This window comes from Phasianus colchicus, chromosome 8, assembly GCF_987193195.1.
Source record: "Phasianus colchicus chromosome 8, bPhaCol1.hap1.1, whole genome shotgun sequence".
NCBI lineage: Eukaryota > Metazoa > Chordata > Aves > Galliformes > Phasianidae > Phasianus > Phasianus colchicus.
Window position 1 is genome coordinate 34,194,806 of NC_143443.1, and position 15,702 is coordinate 34,210,507.

Below are 15,702 nucleotides of genomic sequence, written 5' to 3' on the forward strand. Positions count from 1 at the left end.
CAGCTATAAACATTCTTGTTTCCTGGAGTTTTCCCTTGGATTCAGGGTTTTAGCCTGAGTTCTGGGTAGATATCTTCTAGCTAGGCTTTAGATCTGACTTAGAAAAGATAGGGCTGAACTCTGTTAACAGGGATGTGCGAGAAACTGCTCTCAGCATATCTGGATTGGAGTAGGAGAGCTGGTAAAATTAATTTACTCAACAGAAGACACTGAAAGGATGCAAAGAGTCACAAAAGACATTTAGCCTTCCCAAAATTGAAATGGAGAGTCTCTCCTCAACCCACACTACAGGAAGTAAAGTGCACAGCTGTGAGAAGAACAACACACTGCCTTCACTGCTAATTTGTAGGTGACAACCTGTGGCTCATTAAGAGATGGAGCTAATTGGAGAGTAGCAGGGGGAGGAGGTTGGGTCTTTGCCAGCTGTGCTGCTGGCGGATGCCATGCTGCTCCTCAACCTAAGATAAAAGGGGGGATAAGAGGGAAGGGTGGCTGTTTGTGAGATTGGGTTTGGTTGGAGGAAATGCTGGTTCTGGGTGTAGGAAGCTTTCTTGTGGACCCCTGTGGGAGATGTAAAGAGAGGTGGGAAGGATCTGCCCCAAAACCAGAGGATGGGTGTTCTGAGAAGTGCTTTGCTGTGTGGAAGAAAATGCTTCTTCAGAATGAACTTTTTGCTACCTGTTTGATACTTGCTTTCCAGGTGAGTGCTAGTGACCTTTTCACGTGTCCTCGGTGAACTTTGTGTTCTGTTCAGCAGATCCCTTTGTGAAGCACTGCAGGGTGTGAGGGATCTTGGGGGTCAATGGCACATGGGTTGTGTTAGTTACAGACTTTTTATTTAGAATTACTTCATCAGTTGGAACATGTTTTTGAAGTGGGTAATAATGCTTCTTAATGTTTCAGAGCTCTGGTCTGCTTGTTTTCAGTGAATCTTGCTGAAGTTGTGTTGATGAGAAGGATGTAAGTGATTGCTGCTTTTCTTTGTGGCTAACTATGAAAATAAGCAATGCTCAGGTGAAGTCAATCAAGGCAAACATGGAACCTGAAGCTATAAGACAAAGATTCAATTAAGAAAGATCTCAGAGAGCAGAGTGTGCAGTGGCTAAAGCACAAGCCTCGATAGCCAGACTTCTAGTTATGCTATGTACTCTGTTACTGACCTTGGGAAAGAGTTTTTGCTCTTCTGGGGAAAGCAGTTTGCAAATTAGAGAAAACCCATTTTTCTTTAAATGGAGCCTCGCTCTCTCTCAATAGTTCTTCATTATTTGCATGCATGTGAAGTTTTCACTTTTCTCTGTAGCAATATAAAAAATACAGCCCAGACCTTACCAATGGTCTGAACACACGTAAGCATTAGAATTCAGGAAATCTCAGCACTGCTCGTTCTCCATTCTTGCTAATTCCTTCATTCAGCCCATGAGAAGGTTGTTTTATGGTTTGTCTGCAGTTTTATGGGCTTCTATGAATTACTAGAGGATATTCACAATGGAAGGATACTCTTACTTCATGGGCTATGCACTGGGGCATGCAGCCTTTCTGATCCCTTCCAGAAGCAGGAGCTGTGACTGTGGCACTTGAGATGTTTTTTGGCTCCTTTGCCCTGAAGTGATGTTGTTGTGAGTCACTTGTGTCGGTGCATGTGTGTGCTAGAGATTTTAGCTGCAATCTGCTGGTTGGCTAAGGCAGGCTTTTCATGTCCTTGCATTGAATGTGCGGATTTTTGCATTATGGAATATCATAAAGAATAAGTTTATGCATACAGCCAAAAGCACTTTGTAGGAGTGGGTGACATGGCTGTGTCCTCCTCAGTGGGAGCATTTGGATGGGCATTCATGAGTTCTGTGATGCTAATGATGGTGGATGGAGATCTTGAGCAGGAATTGCAACTGCTATTCTCCTACTTGTGGGACTGTCAATGTCTGCTGCTTGGAAAATGTCCAATATGTGGTGTACACCACTGCTGTTTACCTTCACTCAGCTGAACTGCTCAGAAAACTGACTGCTTCTAACTGGAGTGATGCTCAGAATGCATCTCAGGGCAAAATACTTTAAAAGCAAAACAGTTGTATGCATATATCGCTTACAGTTTTTTCTTTTTCCCATTTAGCTTTCATTCAAGGGAATGTACAGAAAAATGAAGTCCAGTTTTAGCCTGCAGCACAGTCACAAATACTTACAGCTGTACCCACTACGAACAGTTTAACTGGTTCAGGCTCTAATTCAATTTTTGTCTTGAGCACAGACTTCAGAGTTCAATGTCAGAAGCAATGCTACATGCAAGAAATGATGCATAAAATAGTACTTTCCCAGTCCATTGGCCCTTTGGTGTACATTACAGCATGGAAGCCTAGCATGAGTCTTCAGTTTCTTGAGCAACTCAGTTTTCTGCTGAATTTAAACATCTTAATAGAGGGTGACCATGGTGATTTTCCTCTTTTTATAATTATGACAGATTTTCTGCTTTCTGTGCTTGTTCAAGTATTGTTTCTGTAGGCACTTAACTGAGTATATACTGAGATCAAATGAAGCCCTGTACCACTTACTACTGAAGTCTATGGGAGGAAGAAATCAAGAACTAGTCTTTTTTTAACTAGATGAGTATGACCTCGCATAATGAGTTCCCTCTTAGGGTCTCTTATAGTACAAAGCCAGCAAAACTTCTTTTGCAGGCTAGAACTTTGATACCTTGTTCCACTGTGAACTGGTTGTGGTCTCCCAACCAACCATGTGCCTGCATTAGAGAGACCACAGAGTGCATGGCTAAATACTACAGAACATGTGCTGCTGCAAGCTTGTTCTTACAGCTCACAAGTTTTTCCTCAGGCTTAATTCCTCCAGGAACAACACACAGCACCTGTGAGCAGCTCAGGTACAGCTTAATATCTGCCCACTGCATGCAAGGAGAGCTAAAGGAATACTTCACTTCTTTGAAGTTCTGCACAAGAGTTCCTTATTCTTCTCTCAGTGCCTTTGTTCCCCTTCCTGACAATCTTGCTGATGAAAAGGCATGAAAAGAGTTGCTACAGAGCATTTATTTAAACTTGAAATGCTGTCTCAATCTGGAAAAACAATCCTGATTTTCTGATTTCCTAGCTTGGTGCATGAGACTTTAACGAGTCACATCTGGTGGTTCTTCATGTCATGTCACATTATGAATCTTTATGGGCAATTAACTGGTTGGGTATGAAAACACCCACTCCAGTAATGGGTCAATGGGCACATTCAGTTTCAAAATTCAGCTCAAATTGTTGAGGAAAAAGCACACTACTTGCTTTCTGATGGATTTGATGAGGCAGTGGTAAGACAGGGTAAACACAAAACTTTCTCTGCTGCTGGGAATGGTTTGTTCATCCCCTCTCATCTTGTGCTTTAAACAAATGACCACAGCCAAACAAGTGCTACTATGCAACTACATCTATGGCCCTGGAAATAAATGTCTGAGCTGATAGGAGTTACTTGAGCTATAAGGAGTTGCATGGCCACTCAAAATCTGTTCTGGCCCTGATAACTATGCCTGAGTTAAGAGTAATTCAGCAATCCCAGAAATGGACTAGGATATCAGGTATATTTCTTCGCACTTTCTGTACTGAGCTTATTCTTTGAGTTGTGATCAAAGCAGGCACAGATTCAGCAGGCAGCTCCTAGGTGCACGCTGCTGTTTGTAGCACTGTGGTGCTCTGGTGCACCAGCTCTGCCCTTGTGCATTGCAAAAGCCATAAGATGGAGGATTAATCAGTCCACATCCTTGTGGTGCAGGAACTCCACTGCAAACAGCAGTTTTGGAGAAGGAGAGCAGGCATTTGCCATGAGCATTGATACAGAGCAAGGGTGTGCAGGATTACAGCTCACTTCAGGTGGCTGGCATGCCTCGTTTGGGTAACAATAGATTAGAGGCCTTCAAAAGCAAAGACATATTGATATTGCTAAAGCAGTGTGAGCTGGAGTGTGGGCAGCACTGCACACTGGTGGCTTGGCTGCTTGCTGTGAGCCAGGCACATGAGAAGTTAAACTGAGCATTGAGAAATCAGATCAGGTCTGAAGTGTCTGCTTTAAAAAGTAACATCTCTGGTTTTTACATGAATTTTTAATTTTGGATGGCACCTTTGACTGAAAGTGACAGTAGAGCAGATCATTTGTGTAATTACAGCAATAGTCGTTGAGGAAAGAAGGAATATCTCCAAAGCATATAAAACATGAAGTGGATTTGATAGTGTCTGAACCCTGTAACCAGAGCTGCAGGAACCTTCTGTCTTACTGAGGCTATAAACCTGTAATGTCTTAGTGAGGCACTAAAAAGTCATGAGATCAGTCTTTCTCCACACTTCAGGTGAAATAAAGTAATTAATAAAGTGGAAAAAAAGTGAACTTCTAATGAGTGTAAGAAGGCTTAGCCACCCTGCTAACTATAAAAATGCTCATGTGGTGTGGGATGGCTGAGGGATGGGGTTTAAAGTGTGAAAAGCTCTCTGCTGGATTTGGACTTTGTTATGTATATGCATAATGCCCACTGTCCTCCTGAACGGACTTGAGGTCCGAACATCAGCTCAGCATCCTTCACCGATATGCTTTCAAGCTACAGCTTTTCTAGACATATTTCCCCCATAGCACCACTTAAGCTAATAAATGCTCATTGTCATCGCAGAGTGAGATGCTTTAAGCTTGGTTGTAGGAAGCATCCTGTGAGATGTACGCAATAAATGCAGGTGGCAGGCTGCAGAAAGGCTGTGTCTGCAAAGCAAGGCTGAGGACAGAGGCTGCTGGCAAGGGAACGTCTTGTGATGGTTGAAAATCTGCTCGGGTTATGTTGCAAGCAACAAAATCTCTGAATATTATGTGTGTGGAAATAATCCTGGTTGTAGTAATTTGTACACGTTTGAGAACTTGGTAATGATCCTGAATGTCTGTTTCGGATAAATGGGAAATTCTTTTCTGCTATTTAGAAAAATGTAAAATCAAATGTGATTCTTTTGTTGCTTATGTGAAGATCACAGCTAATTAGCTGTAGTTAAGTTAAGCATATCCTTTGAAAATTAGAGACAAGTTCCTTTGCCCTCTGAAGAATTGCCTGTTATTTACATTGTTAATATTAATATCCTGCAGCCTCTATCCTGAGTCAGTGTCATTGGAGACAGCCTTGTAACAAACAACTCAGACCTCCAGTAAGAACATGACTCTTAGAGACTTTTGTTAACGAACTCTCCTGGGGATGCCTTTGGGTTCCAGGGTCGGCAAGGGAGAATAGGTGCAAAGAGCTGCATGATGGCTTCTGCAGGTTGGTGATGGTCACTGTAGGAGTCACAATGGGACAAAGTGAACTGCTGTGAGTGGCCTTGGGGTCCCCAGGAGTGGCACAGTGTTTTATTAAATTAATTTTCTTAAATTGACCAACTGCTTACAAACAGAAGGACTAGTGGGAGATGCAGAGATTGGGAGCTGTATTGGACAGAGTGGCCATGAAATGGTTGTTTTCTATGCTTGGTGAAGTCTCAGAGGGTGCACTTTGGACTGTTCAGGATGCTAGTGGGGAGAGTACATTGGTATTCAGTCCTGGAGGGTAAAAGGGCCCAGGAAGGCTGGTTTCTTCCCAAGAAGGAAGCCTTAAAGGTGTAGGAGCAGGCTGTCCTGTTGTGCTGCAAGGTGAGGTGGGAGGGAAGAAGACCAGCATGGATGAACAGAGAGCTTTCCCTGAGGCTTCAGGAGGAAGAGTCAGCTTCCTGCAGAAGATGGAAAAAAAAACTTGGGGTCAGTACAAAGAAGTTGTTAGGATGTACATGGGGAAAATTAGAAAGGCAAAAGCCCAGCTTGAACTCAACTTGGCCACTGGTGCAAAAGAGAATGGAAAGCTTTTTCTATGAATGTATCAACAGTAAGAGGAGGGCAAAGGAGAATCTCTGTCCTGTACTGGATGTGTTTGGGAACATGACCTCTGGGGATAAAGAAAAGGCTGACGTTCTCAGTGCCTTTTTCATGTCAGTCTTTAAAAGTCAGACCAGTTACCTTTGAGGTGCTCTACTCCCTAACATGGAAATCTTGGATGGGGAGCAGAACAAACCCCCATGATTCAAATGGAAACAGCTCTACTACTCCGCCTGGATTCCCGTGAGTCCATGGGGCTGGATGGGATCTGCTGAGGGAGCTGATGCAGGTGATAGCCAAGCCATTTTACATCATCTATCAACATTCCTCATCAACTGGAGGGATCCCTAAGGACTGGAGACTTGCCACTTCCATTCCCGTCTACAAGAAGGAGATAAGGATGATTTGGGAAAGTACAGGCCTGTCACACTGCTCTTGGTGCCAGGTAAGGTTATGGAGCAGATGATTGCGAGGGAGATAATGTGGTATGGGTAGGACAGCTAGGGGATCAGGCCTAGCCATCATGGGTTCATGAGAGGCTGGTCCTGACTGGCCAACCTGATCTCCTTTTATGACTGGATGACCAACCTGGTAGATGAGGCAAAAGCTATTGTAGTCTATCTATACTTCAACAAAGCCTTTGACACTGTCACTCACAGTTTTCTCCTGGAGGAGCTGGCAGCCTGTAGCTTGGACAGATGCACTCTTTGCTGAATAAAGAACTGGCTGTGTTGCTGGACCTGAAATGTGGTGCCATACCCAGCTGGTGACTGGTTGTTGTGGTGTTTCTCAGGGGTCTGTACTGGGGTCTGTTCTGTTCCATATCTTTACTGATGACCTGAATATGGGCATTGAGTGCACCCCCAGTAAGTTTGCAGGTGACACCAAGCTGGGAGGAAGTGTTGATCTGCCTGTGAGTAGGAAGGCACTATGGAGTAATCTCTTACCTTCTTATGTGCAATAGTTTCCATATGCACAGTAAAAATGTGAGATTTCCTCAAAAGCTGAGGCCTCCCAGATGCAGTTCTGATCCTCCATCAGGACTCAAGTAGCTTGAATTCCTCCATTAGTTCTATTAAATGATCTAAACTGAAAAGAAATATTTAAATACTTGAAGTAGCATGTATTATTACAAACTGCAGACCATGCAGTTATGTACAACTGTAATACTGAGCACCTGGGTTACAATACTGAAACAGATTAGGAGCCTTGGCAGCCCTTGTCTCAGTAGCTATAACAAGAACTGGTCACCCTCAAGGTGACTTTGGAAGTCTGTCTAAACAGACCCGTCTGCTCGGTGTCTACAGGACTGGATGGAGACAGAGTTTCTGGGTTATGATAATTTTGTACTAAAATAAATCTTGTGTAAGCTAAAATCCCTGGAAACTCCAAGGTAGTAGGAGTTATGTACTAGGGAATCTTTAACAAGATGACTGAAGAGATTAGTCGTTCAATAAATGAAGACTTTATTTTGGCTCCTTGGAGATGAGGTAGACATGAGGGATTGAAGAGAAACAAATACAACCCCAGTTTGCAGAAGGGGAGTGGAAAAAGACTAGGGAAAAGCAGCCGGGATATGATAGACTGGTGCATCTGACCTTGGTGCTAGGCAAAGCTCTAGAAACATTAATAAGGGATGAGATCACAAAACATCTGGAGAAATAAACTAGTCAGCATGGTTTCATAAAGGGTAAATCCTGTCTGAAAGATTGGTGGAATTTCTTAGAGAGATAATGTAGAAAGCAGGCATGGGTGACATCACTGGGCTTTGTTCTGGGCTGTTTGGACTCCAAACACTGATAGAACAGAAAGAATTGCTTGGGTAACTAAGGGTAGCTTAAAGCAATGCTGGTGTGAGGGGGATAGGAGCTATGTAACCAATCTGCAGCTGATACTGAGGATTAAACAGCTTCATGCACATATCCTGGAAAAACATGGTTAAAATTGTATCTAATGAGATGGATGGAGGCGTGGGTTAAAGCTGGAAAGAACTTCCCTAAAAGATGGGGAAAGTGTAGAAAGGAGATGATGAACTAAACTTTGAAGCTCTGAGTTGTAAGGACATATCCCAAAGAGGTATTTGCAGAACCTTTTTGCAGAAAATGTTTTGGGGCCAAGATGAAAGAGTAGCATAACCCCAAGTATGAACTGTGAAGCAGTGAGGGTCTAATCTAGCATACTGTTAAGTACTTACCTGCACCTCCATGGGCTACTCTGCCTGAGGTAGGACACTGCAGCACTAAATGGACATTCTGGGGATTGGAGGGGGCAGAGGACAGCAAGAAGAATGACAGAAATACTTATGGGGCTGCTATGTGCAGAAAGCCTGGGAAACCTGGGAAAGTGCTCACCTGGGGAGATAAAATGCTGCTTGTAAGATTTAAAATTTCAAGATAGCGAGGAGAAATTTGAGAGTGGATCAACTATTGATAAACTCCTAAAATTTACTGTGAATCCCAGAATGTGTGTTCATAAACTAAGCATAAAGTGGGTGAAATAAGAGTAGAGATGAATTTGATTCAAGCAGGGGGAAAGAAACTTAAATTACCAGAAAGGAGACAGCTTGCATTGCTATTTAACTGTGTTGAAATGTGGGGAGATGTTAATGGGGAAGGGATGGGGGATTGGCACTGGCTTTCTATAGTAAAACCTATATCTTGGCTGATTATGTAGTTAAACACCAAGTAATTAATCTTCCCATGTTAAGACATAAGAGGAAGGGCTGAGTGTGCAGGTGGTGCTGGAGGTCAGCTGGTGTTTGGTACCTTGCCTGCCTGAGGGCACAGCCAAGGGGCAGGGGGGAAGGCTGCAGCTGGATCTGACAAGAGACACCCTGGCTTACATGCTGCATCCTGAGCTGGCTGCTGTACGTGTGCTATTCCCAGAGGCTGAGTTACTTCTTAGCTTTGGAGTGGGATGGGGGGGCTTTGGATGAGACATTTGCCAGTAGGAAAGCAAAGTCAGATTAGAGGGGTGGGGGAGGAGGAAGAGCTTCAGTACTTAAGGGGATTTTTTTCTTAAGATTCCCATTAAAGAGTTCTGCTAAAGATAACTGTAGCATGAAGCTGAATGGCTTCAAACTAAACACATGCAAGGGTATGGGTTTGTTGGACTCATGTGAATGGATGAGGACACAAAAAGCATCAGACCTGAAATGCCATTGAGCAAAGTGACCATGTGCATGTTATGACCTATAAGTGACTATCTAGCAGAAATCTTATACACAGCAAGCATATTCAATAATATTAATATGACCTACAAGTTACTAGTATAGTCTCACAAGGGGAGAATACTCATTTATGGAGAAGTAAAATGGGAAAAATGGAGACTGTACAATTCTTGTAGCAAGAGCCACATGCACATTCTCTTACCCAAAGTGTACTGAACTTTATGCATAAAAATAGAAATACCACTGTTGCCTCATGCTCAGTGACACTGTTGATGTGATGTGAGCCAGAACAGCACAATGTTCCCTGCTCTAAAAAATCACTTTTTCCATCAGATCATATAAGCACGGCATAAAGTCACTCTTGCATTTTTCTTAGTATTATTCAGATGCACTTACTATGTGTTCAGGGTGGTTTTTTTCCTTATAGCAAACATTTGACAAGTTATTGTGGTTAAAATAAGACTCAGCTGAAATATTGAATTAGAATTTTTGTTCTTTCACCTAATGTGAAAGAAACAAACATTTCTCAGGGCTTAAAGATTTTCACATCCCTTGGTTGGTTTACAGGATTTGTGCATCCTTCTGTTCCTCGTGGGTTTGATTTGGAGTGATGACTCCAAAACAGAAAAGGGAAGCTCTTGGGATTTCCTATCTGAACACAAACAGGGAATATAAAAAGTCTTACGAGAAACTGCTCTAACACTGCTGATTCTATTTGAGTGGTAGGGCCAGGATGGTATCTCACTTCTCAGGTGCTTTTCCTTTCAAATCTCATTGTGCTGGTTCCCTGTTGTTTTGTTGCTTTTCTGCTAGTGTTGATAGTGTTATTTGTATTTAGTTGTACAAGGCTGTTGTTTCAGGTACTTCAAGATGCTTACGGTGATGTATGCAATGGAGTAGATGTCAACTGGAAAACCTCCAGGATCTTCCCAGAACTGTTGTATTTCTCTTTAAACCCACTTCTGTATTTTTCCCCCTTCAGCAATGACTCACTAATGGCTGCTATTCAGGAAAAGTGAGAACTCTTTCGGAGTGTAATTCACCCTCACAATTCAAGCACTGAGTCACTTTAGAACCTTTTTACACCACATCATGATATAACTACCAAAACAGAGGCAGGACTCTCCCTCCCAAGTCCTGCTCGGATCAATAGGTCTTCATCACACCATCCTAGCCTGACGTCAGGTTCTTGCGGTCGCTGTACCTGTATATATGCGTCTTTTCCTTTGGCACTGATACCCATCTTGATTAGACAGGTCACCGTGAAGCATGTGCCACGCTGCAGAACGTGATGGAAATCAATACACAATTGCAATCTGTTGTGCCTTTTGGTGATTGTTTTTTTTTTTTGCTACGGATAAAAGTATGTTTCTTCGCCAGCCCCAACTGTGAAATGTTCCCACCGCGTGAACCGTTTTTTCGCACAACCCTTGTTTTCTTTGTAAAAGTCGTTTTCTATTGATCTGAATTGACTTCTGCAAGAAAGCCGTGCGAGTTCAATGCAAATTGTTAGCGGGCACTTACTGCACACAGCTGAGCAATACAAAGGGATGCTGCTGGTGGAGATGTGCAGCGTGTGTATTTCAAATCATGTCTCCCTGTATTGATATTTGACCTGATCATGCTTTCAGAGTACAAGCAAGTAGTCAATTAATGCATTTTTAAAAAATGTTTTGAGGAGAAGCTAAATCTAAAATCTGAGGAGGGCACGTGTTTGGGTAGAGTAGTGCTGAATGTGAACATTTCCCCACATTGAACTGGAATTGATTCCCATCTTTCAGCTGAAACAACATCAACTTGTAGACTTTTGTCCCAGCTGTGTGTGGGAAATGAGGGTAAACACCAAAATGCCACCAGAAAAAAGCATCTCATTTAGCTTTTTGTCTTGCCAAAATAATTGCCCTTATGAAATCTTCTTTCTATGAAGCCTGCTGTGCAGCTCAGTGCCTTTACTGAAGAACAGTGGGTAAGCTGGGAGTCAGAAATCTCAGTTTAGTGGCTTATTTTTGCACACTTCATACCTCCATCAGCTGTAGGTTCTCAGCCCAGAGGTGGCTGTTAGGTTTTATGATCTACAGGAGTGAGATCAAGTCTTGATCTTGATGAGGAATATCTATACAAGCAGTATTTATACCTTCGTGCTAATACTTGTAGATGCAGGTTCAAAAAGGAAGACTAAAAATGTGTCATGCAAGAGCAAGAGTAATTATAGGCAAGTATTTCCTACCTCTGTGGTAGGATAAAACACCTGGATGTTTTATCCTTGATGCTTGAAGCATTCATGGTGGTCTTCTAGCTCCAAAATAAGGAAGGACCTGATAATAAAAGACAAACCAGTACATGTTCACTCCATGAACAGGCTCTCCAGGGACATACAGGTCAATGAGCAGACCACTGCAAGCTCTGCCATGCAGTAGAGCTGTGCTGTTTATCCATTCTCCATCCCAGCAGCTCCCACCTCTGAGCCTTCCTGAGCACGAGCTGCAAAATTCAGTTCAGAGCTGTCACACAAACCATAAATGATCAAATTTATACTTGGGATAGATTATCCCTGTGGCTAGACTGCATACCGACCTGCTAGGTCAATAAACTGCTGGTGGAATCCAGCTTTAAGGTACGGTTGAGTTCTGTCATCTACGTGAGTGCTTCATTATGCTTTCTCAGTTGGAGAAACAGAGTTACACTTCTGCATGGCACAGGGATGTTGCTCTGTGTTTTGTGCCATGGAGTAGAAGTGTTCACATTAAATATTCCCAGACCAGAAGTGTGAAGGATTTGCTTAGCTGGACAAAAATCTTGTGATACTTCTGTACAAGAATTGATGAGCAGTGATGGCCAGAATAGCTATTCACTACATGGAGCCTGCTTCCCATGGTTTACCTCTGCTGGGGAAGGAAAGACTGCCCAAAGTAATGTTGGGTGCATTCAGAAGTAAGGGTCTGTTAGCAGTGCCACTCAGCAAAGGGTGGTGTCTTATTTTGGGTGGGTGGCTGCCCTCTTTGTGCTGGCAACAAGAGCTGCTTACCAGGAACTTGCATAGGGAAAAAAAAAAAAAAAATGCAGTGGTGTGAAGTGTGGTTTTCTACTGAAGGAACTAAAGCCTTAACGATGTTTTGCAGCTATTTAAAAAGCACAGCTAGATCGTTTTCCCCGCAATATGCATTGCAGCCCAAATCCGTCAAGGCTCTCGCATCTCGCTGTAAGCCCCTGCAGGACCTCGCGTGGGCTTCAGCCAGCCAGTACTTACACAGGCGGTGTTGATTCAGGATTAAGGTGAACAGAGCTGGCTCCTCTGGGGATGTATATATTAGACTTTTTGAGAAACTTTTGACCTTAGCCATGCTCATTTTGTGATTTAGGTAATCGTGATGGCTCCCACGACGTAACACCTCCTGAAGCTTGCGGTCAGCTGCTGTGTGGTTACAGGATGAGGGTTTTGAAAGGGGCCAAAATGATTCAAGGAAACAAATCCCTCCGAATGCCAGTGTGACCCAAGTGCTACTCCCCCAGCGCCTTTGGATCATCCTACCTTATAAGCTGTGAGCAGAAATATGGAATTTCCTGCTTAACTCAGGTGTGAGTTTTCTCCAAAATATAGTCTATAGTGTAAAAGGACCACAAAGATAATGCTGTAGGAGTGTATAACCTAATGAAGGATACATATGTAACATCTTTTAGGGGGCAATTTACCTTCCAAAGCAGAAAAAGCCTTTGGTTCAGAGGCAAATGCTGACTTTCACCAAAACTCCAGAAAACTGAAATTTGGATGTAATTGTTTATTTGCAGTATGTAGTGCGTAATTAGGCCATGTAATCTTTGGGAGACAGCTTGGTGGAGGCTGATCTTTTCTCCCCATCCAAGAGTGGGACATTGAGAGACTCAGAGTTCCCCTGCATTGCTGCTGTGTGCTCTGCTCTGAGGGGTGATGCAGGAGGAAGGCCAAACTTTGCTGCTGGTGTTTGTGTGTATACGTGTGATGTGGAATCAGCTGGGGTAAATGGGCTTTGACTGATCTTTAATATGGGGGTGGGGGGGGGGGAATAGAAGCAAATTGCGGTCAAGCTTGTCTTGCATTGTGGGAGCAGCTCCTGAAATACCAATTAGAAGCTATAATGGGAGCTCAGGGTAGATTCCAACAATGAGAAACTTCTAGGTCAAGCAATAAGGTTGCAATAATAATAACACAGAGTACATTTCCTTATTTAACTTTGTTTTTTATTGTGTTCAGCCTCCAGCTGATTTTTTTACCTTGTAACATAGTCTCTAATTGAGACACATGAAGCTCATAAGAGGCTTTAGACAAGATTCAGCTAGCCACAAAAGTCATTATCTCATTTTCATTTATTAACATGATATTTCCAATGGATTAACGACGGTTTCCCTTTTGTTGCCTCTGCTATGGCACTAGCCCTAAAGGGGCTGGTGCGTCTCTCCATCTCAAGTGACTTCTTACTCACATTAGATTACAGTAATGTACGTGTTACAGGAATGACATTTATTATACTTCTCAAATTAAAATTCCCTATTTGAAGTAGCTTTAATTGCTGGAAATAGGATGAAGTGAACTTGAGTGTTGATTTTAGCAATGAGTTAGCATCAGAATAACTGCTGCTAGGACTGGACATGTGAAAATACTCGCCCCTAATTGCAAATATTGAATCTTGTGGTATTTCTGGAACAGACATAGAAAAGAATTCTCAAGTTCTTGGAGAAGTTGGGAGTAGTCTTCAACTACTCTTTCTGTGTTTCACAATACTCCTAGTTATTTTCCAAGTTTTAGTGGTCCTCCCATTTTACAAGGCTGCAAAGAGCAAATAGTGCAACTTTGGATAGGGTAAATCTGATCAGATACTTCAGCAAGTGATGGTGAGCCCCAGTACAAAGGGCTTTTATCTTTCTCAGCGTGTTTTCCAGCTTCAGCTTGCTGGTTCCTCCTCCTGAAGGCTCCTGAGCATTATCTCAGCAAGGACCTGCAGAGAAACTGTCTGCTCCAGGCACTGTCTCCTCTTCTCTGCTTTAGTTTAACATTTTCCTAGGAAAGAAAGGTTCAGTGAGACAAAAATCACCCAAGCAAAATTCAGAATAAGGAATTTCTGTAGTGCAATCTCCTCTGTGATGGGAAAATGCTGCAGGATGCTTGTTGTTGGGGTTGATACAAGGAAGACCCTCATAATTTGGGGATCTTAGACTGCTCTTGCCTGGTTCCTTGACAGGTCTCAGCCATGAAGAAGGTGAATTTCCCCTTGGCTTTTGGAAGAAAAACCTCATCCTTCTTGCTCCAGACAGCCTTCCCTTGCACAGCTGTAGTCAGCACTCTTCATCACGTATGCTTGATCCAAAGCTGTCGTTGCTCTGCTCTCAGTGCTCCTCTCTGTGTGTATCCACTGTGGGTGATGTTCTTTTTGGTTTGGGATTCAGTAAGCCTAAAGATATGAAACCGTGGGAAGCAAGCTGTGAAGGTTGGGAGCATTCTTTCTGCTTTGTCTTCTGGGGATGGAAGCAGTGGTGCTGTGTAATCCAGGAAGCTCACTCACATGTCAAGTTTAAAATTGTAAATTACAGGGTTTTATAAAAGCTGTTATGAACACAATCACTAACAGATTTCAACACGAATTTGTAAACCAGAGCAGCCCTAGGTGATGCTTTCTGGAATTCTGCTCTGTGTTCTAGAGAGTGCTCTTTTATTTATTAAATTCTATGTCCAGGCTGATGTGCTCAGACCCATGCAGGGAGGCTGGCAGCAGCCACAGCAATCTCTGTTTCCAGGTGAGCCAATGAGAGCCCATAGCCTCTTTTTTCCTTTTTTTTTTCTTTAAGAGGAAGGTGTTTGGAGGGACCTGCGAAGAAAGATGAGAAAACCCATTGAACTGATCCCAAACTCCTTTGTGCTTTGTGTGCAGGTGTTGTCATCCACCATCCAGTCCAGCCAATCCATTTCAATAGCTTGTGTTTCACAGCAGGCTTCAGAGAAGCGGTCTGGGTTTGCTGTAGTCTGACCATTGAGGCTGTTCTGAGTGTGTTCTTCCTCAATTTAAAAGAATTAATATGAGCGGTTGGAATAAAACCCAAGTTTTGGGTAAATTCCAATAATGTGTTTTTCATTGCATGAGATGTGATGCCTGTCAACACTTACTAGTTGGATTTGCCTCCTTTTCACATATCTTACACAACCCCTTACTATTTTTTTTTGTAGCAAAAAAGAAAGTCCTGCATATTGTACTTCCATCTCCATACTGTAATTATTAATATAGGGTAGAGAGAGGTCACCTATGTTTTTTGGCAATAGTTATGTTCCCAAGTACAAATCATGATAAAGTGCTATTACTCTATAGGGTACACTGATGTTTTCAATTTATCCTATGTGGAATATCCTTTCTTTCTGCCTTGGCAAAAAAAAGTCTTTTGTTCCTTTAATATAGATAAACTCATAGATTTCACAACCAATAAAAATAATATTAATAAAAATGAGGCATTGTTACCAAGTAGGTTCTAACTATTCAGCCTAATGTTTCAGTAAGGCTGTGGTGCACATCCTTTTATAGCCAATTAAGAACATGTTTTATTTCCCTCATTAAAAGTGCAGCCCACAGTCACCATGTTGAATCAAATAAGTAAGAGTTTGCACATCCTGTGCACAACCTTTCCTTGAGGCACAGTAGCATTTGTCATCTTTATAA

General features: G+C 42.6%; 1 long non-coding RNA gene across 1 annotated transcript; it reads left to right on the forward strand.

Moving 5' to 3' along the window:
• Nucleotides 1–514: 514 nt before the first annotated feature.
• On the forward strand, nt 515–15,154 carry LOC149917133 (uncharacterized). The gene is made up of 3 exons (XR_016468602.1): nt 515–700; nt 12,385–12,599; nt 14,239–15,154. It is a non-coding gene; the product is annotated as an uncharacterized LOC149917133 (long non-coding RNA).
• Nucleotides 15,155–15,702: the final 548 nt, after the last annotated feature.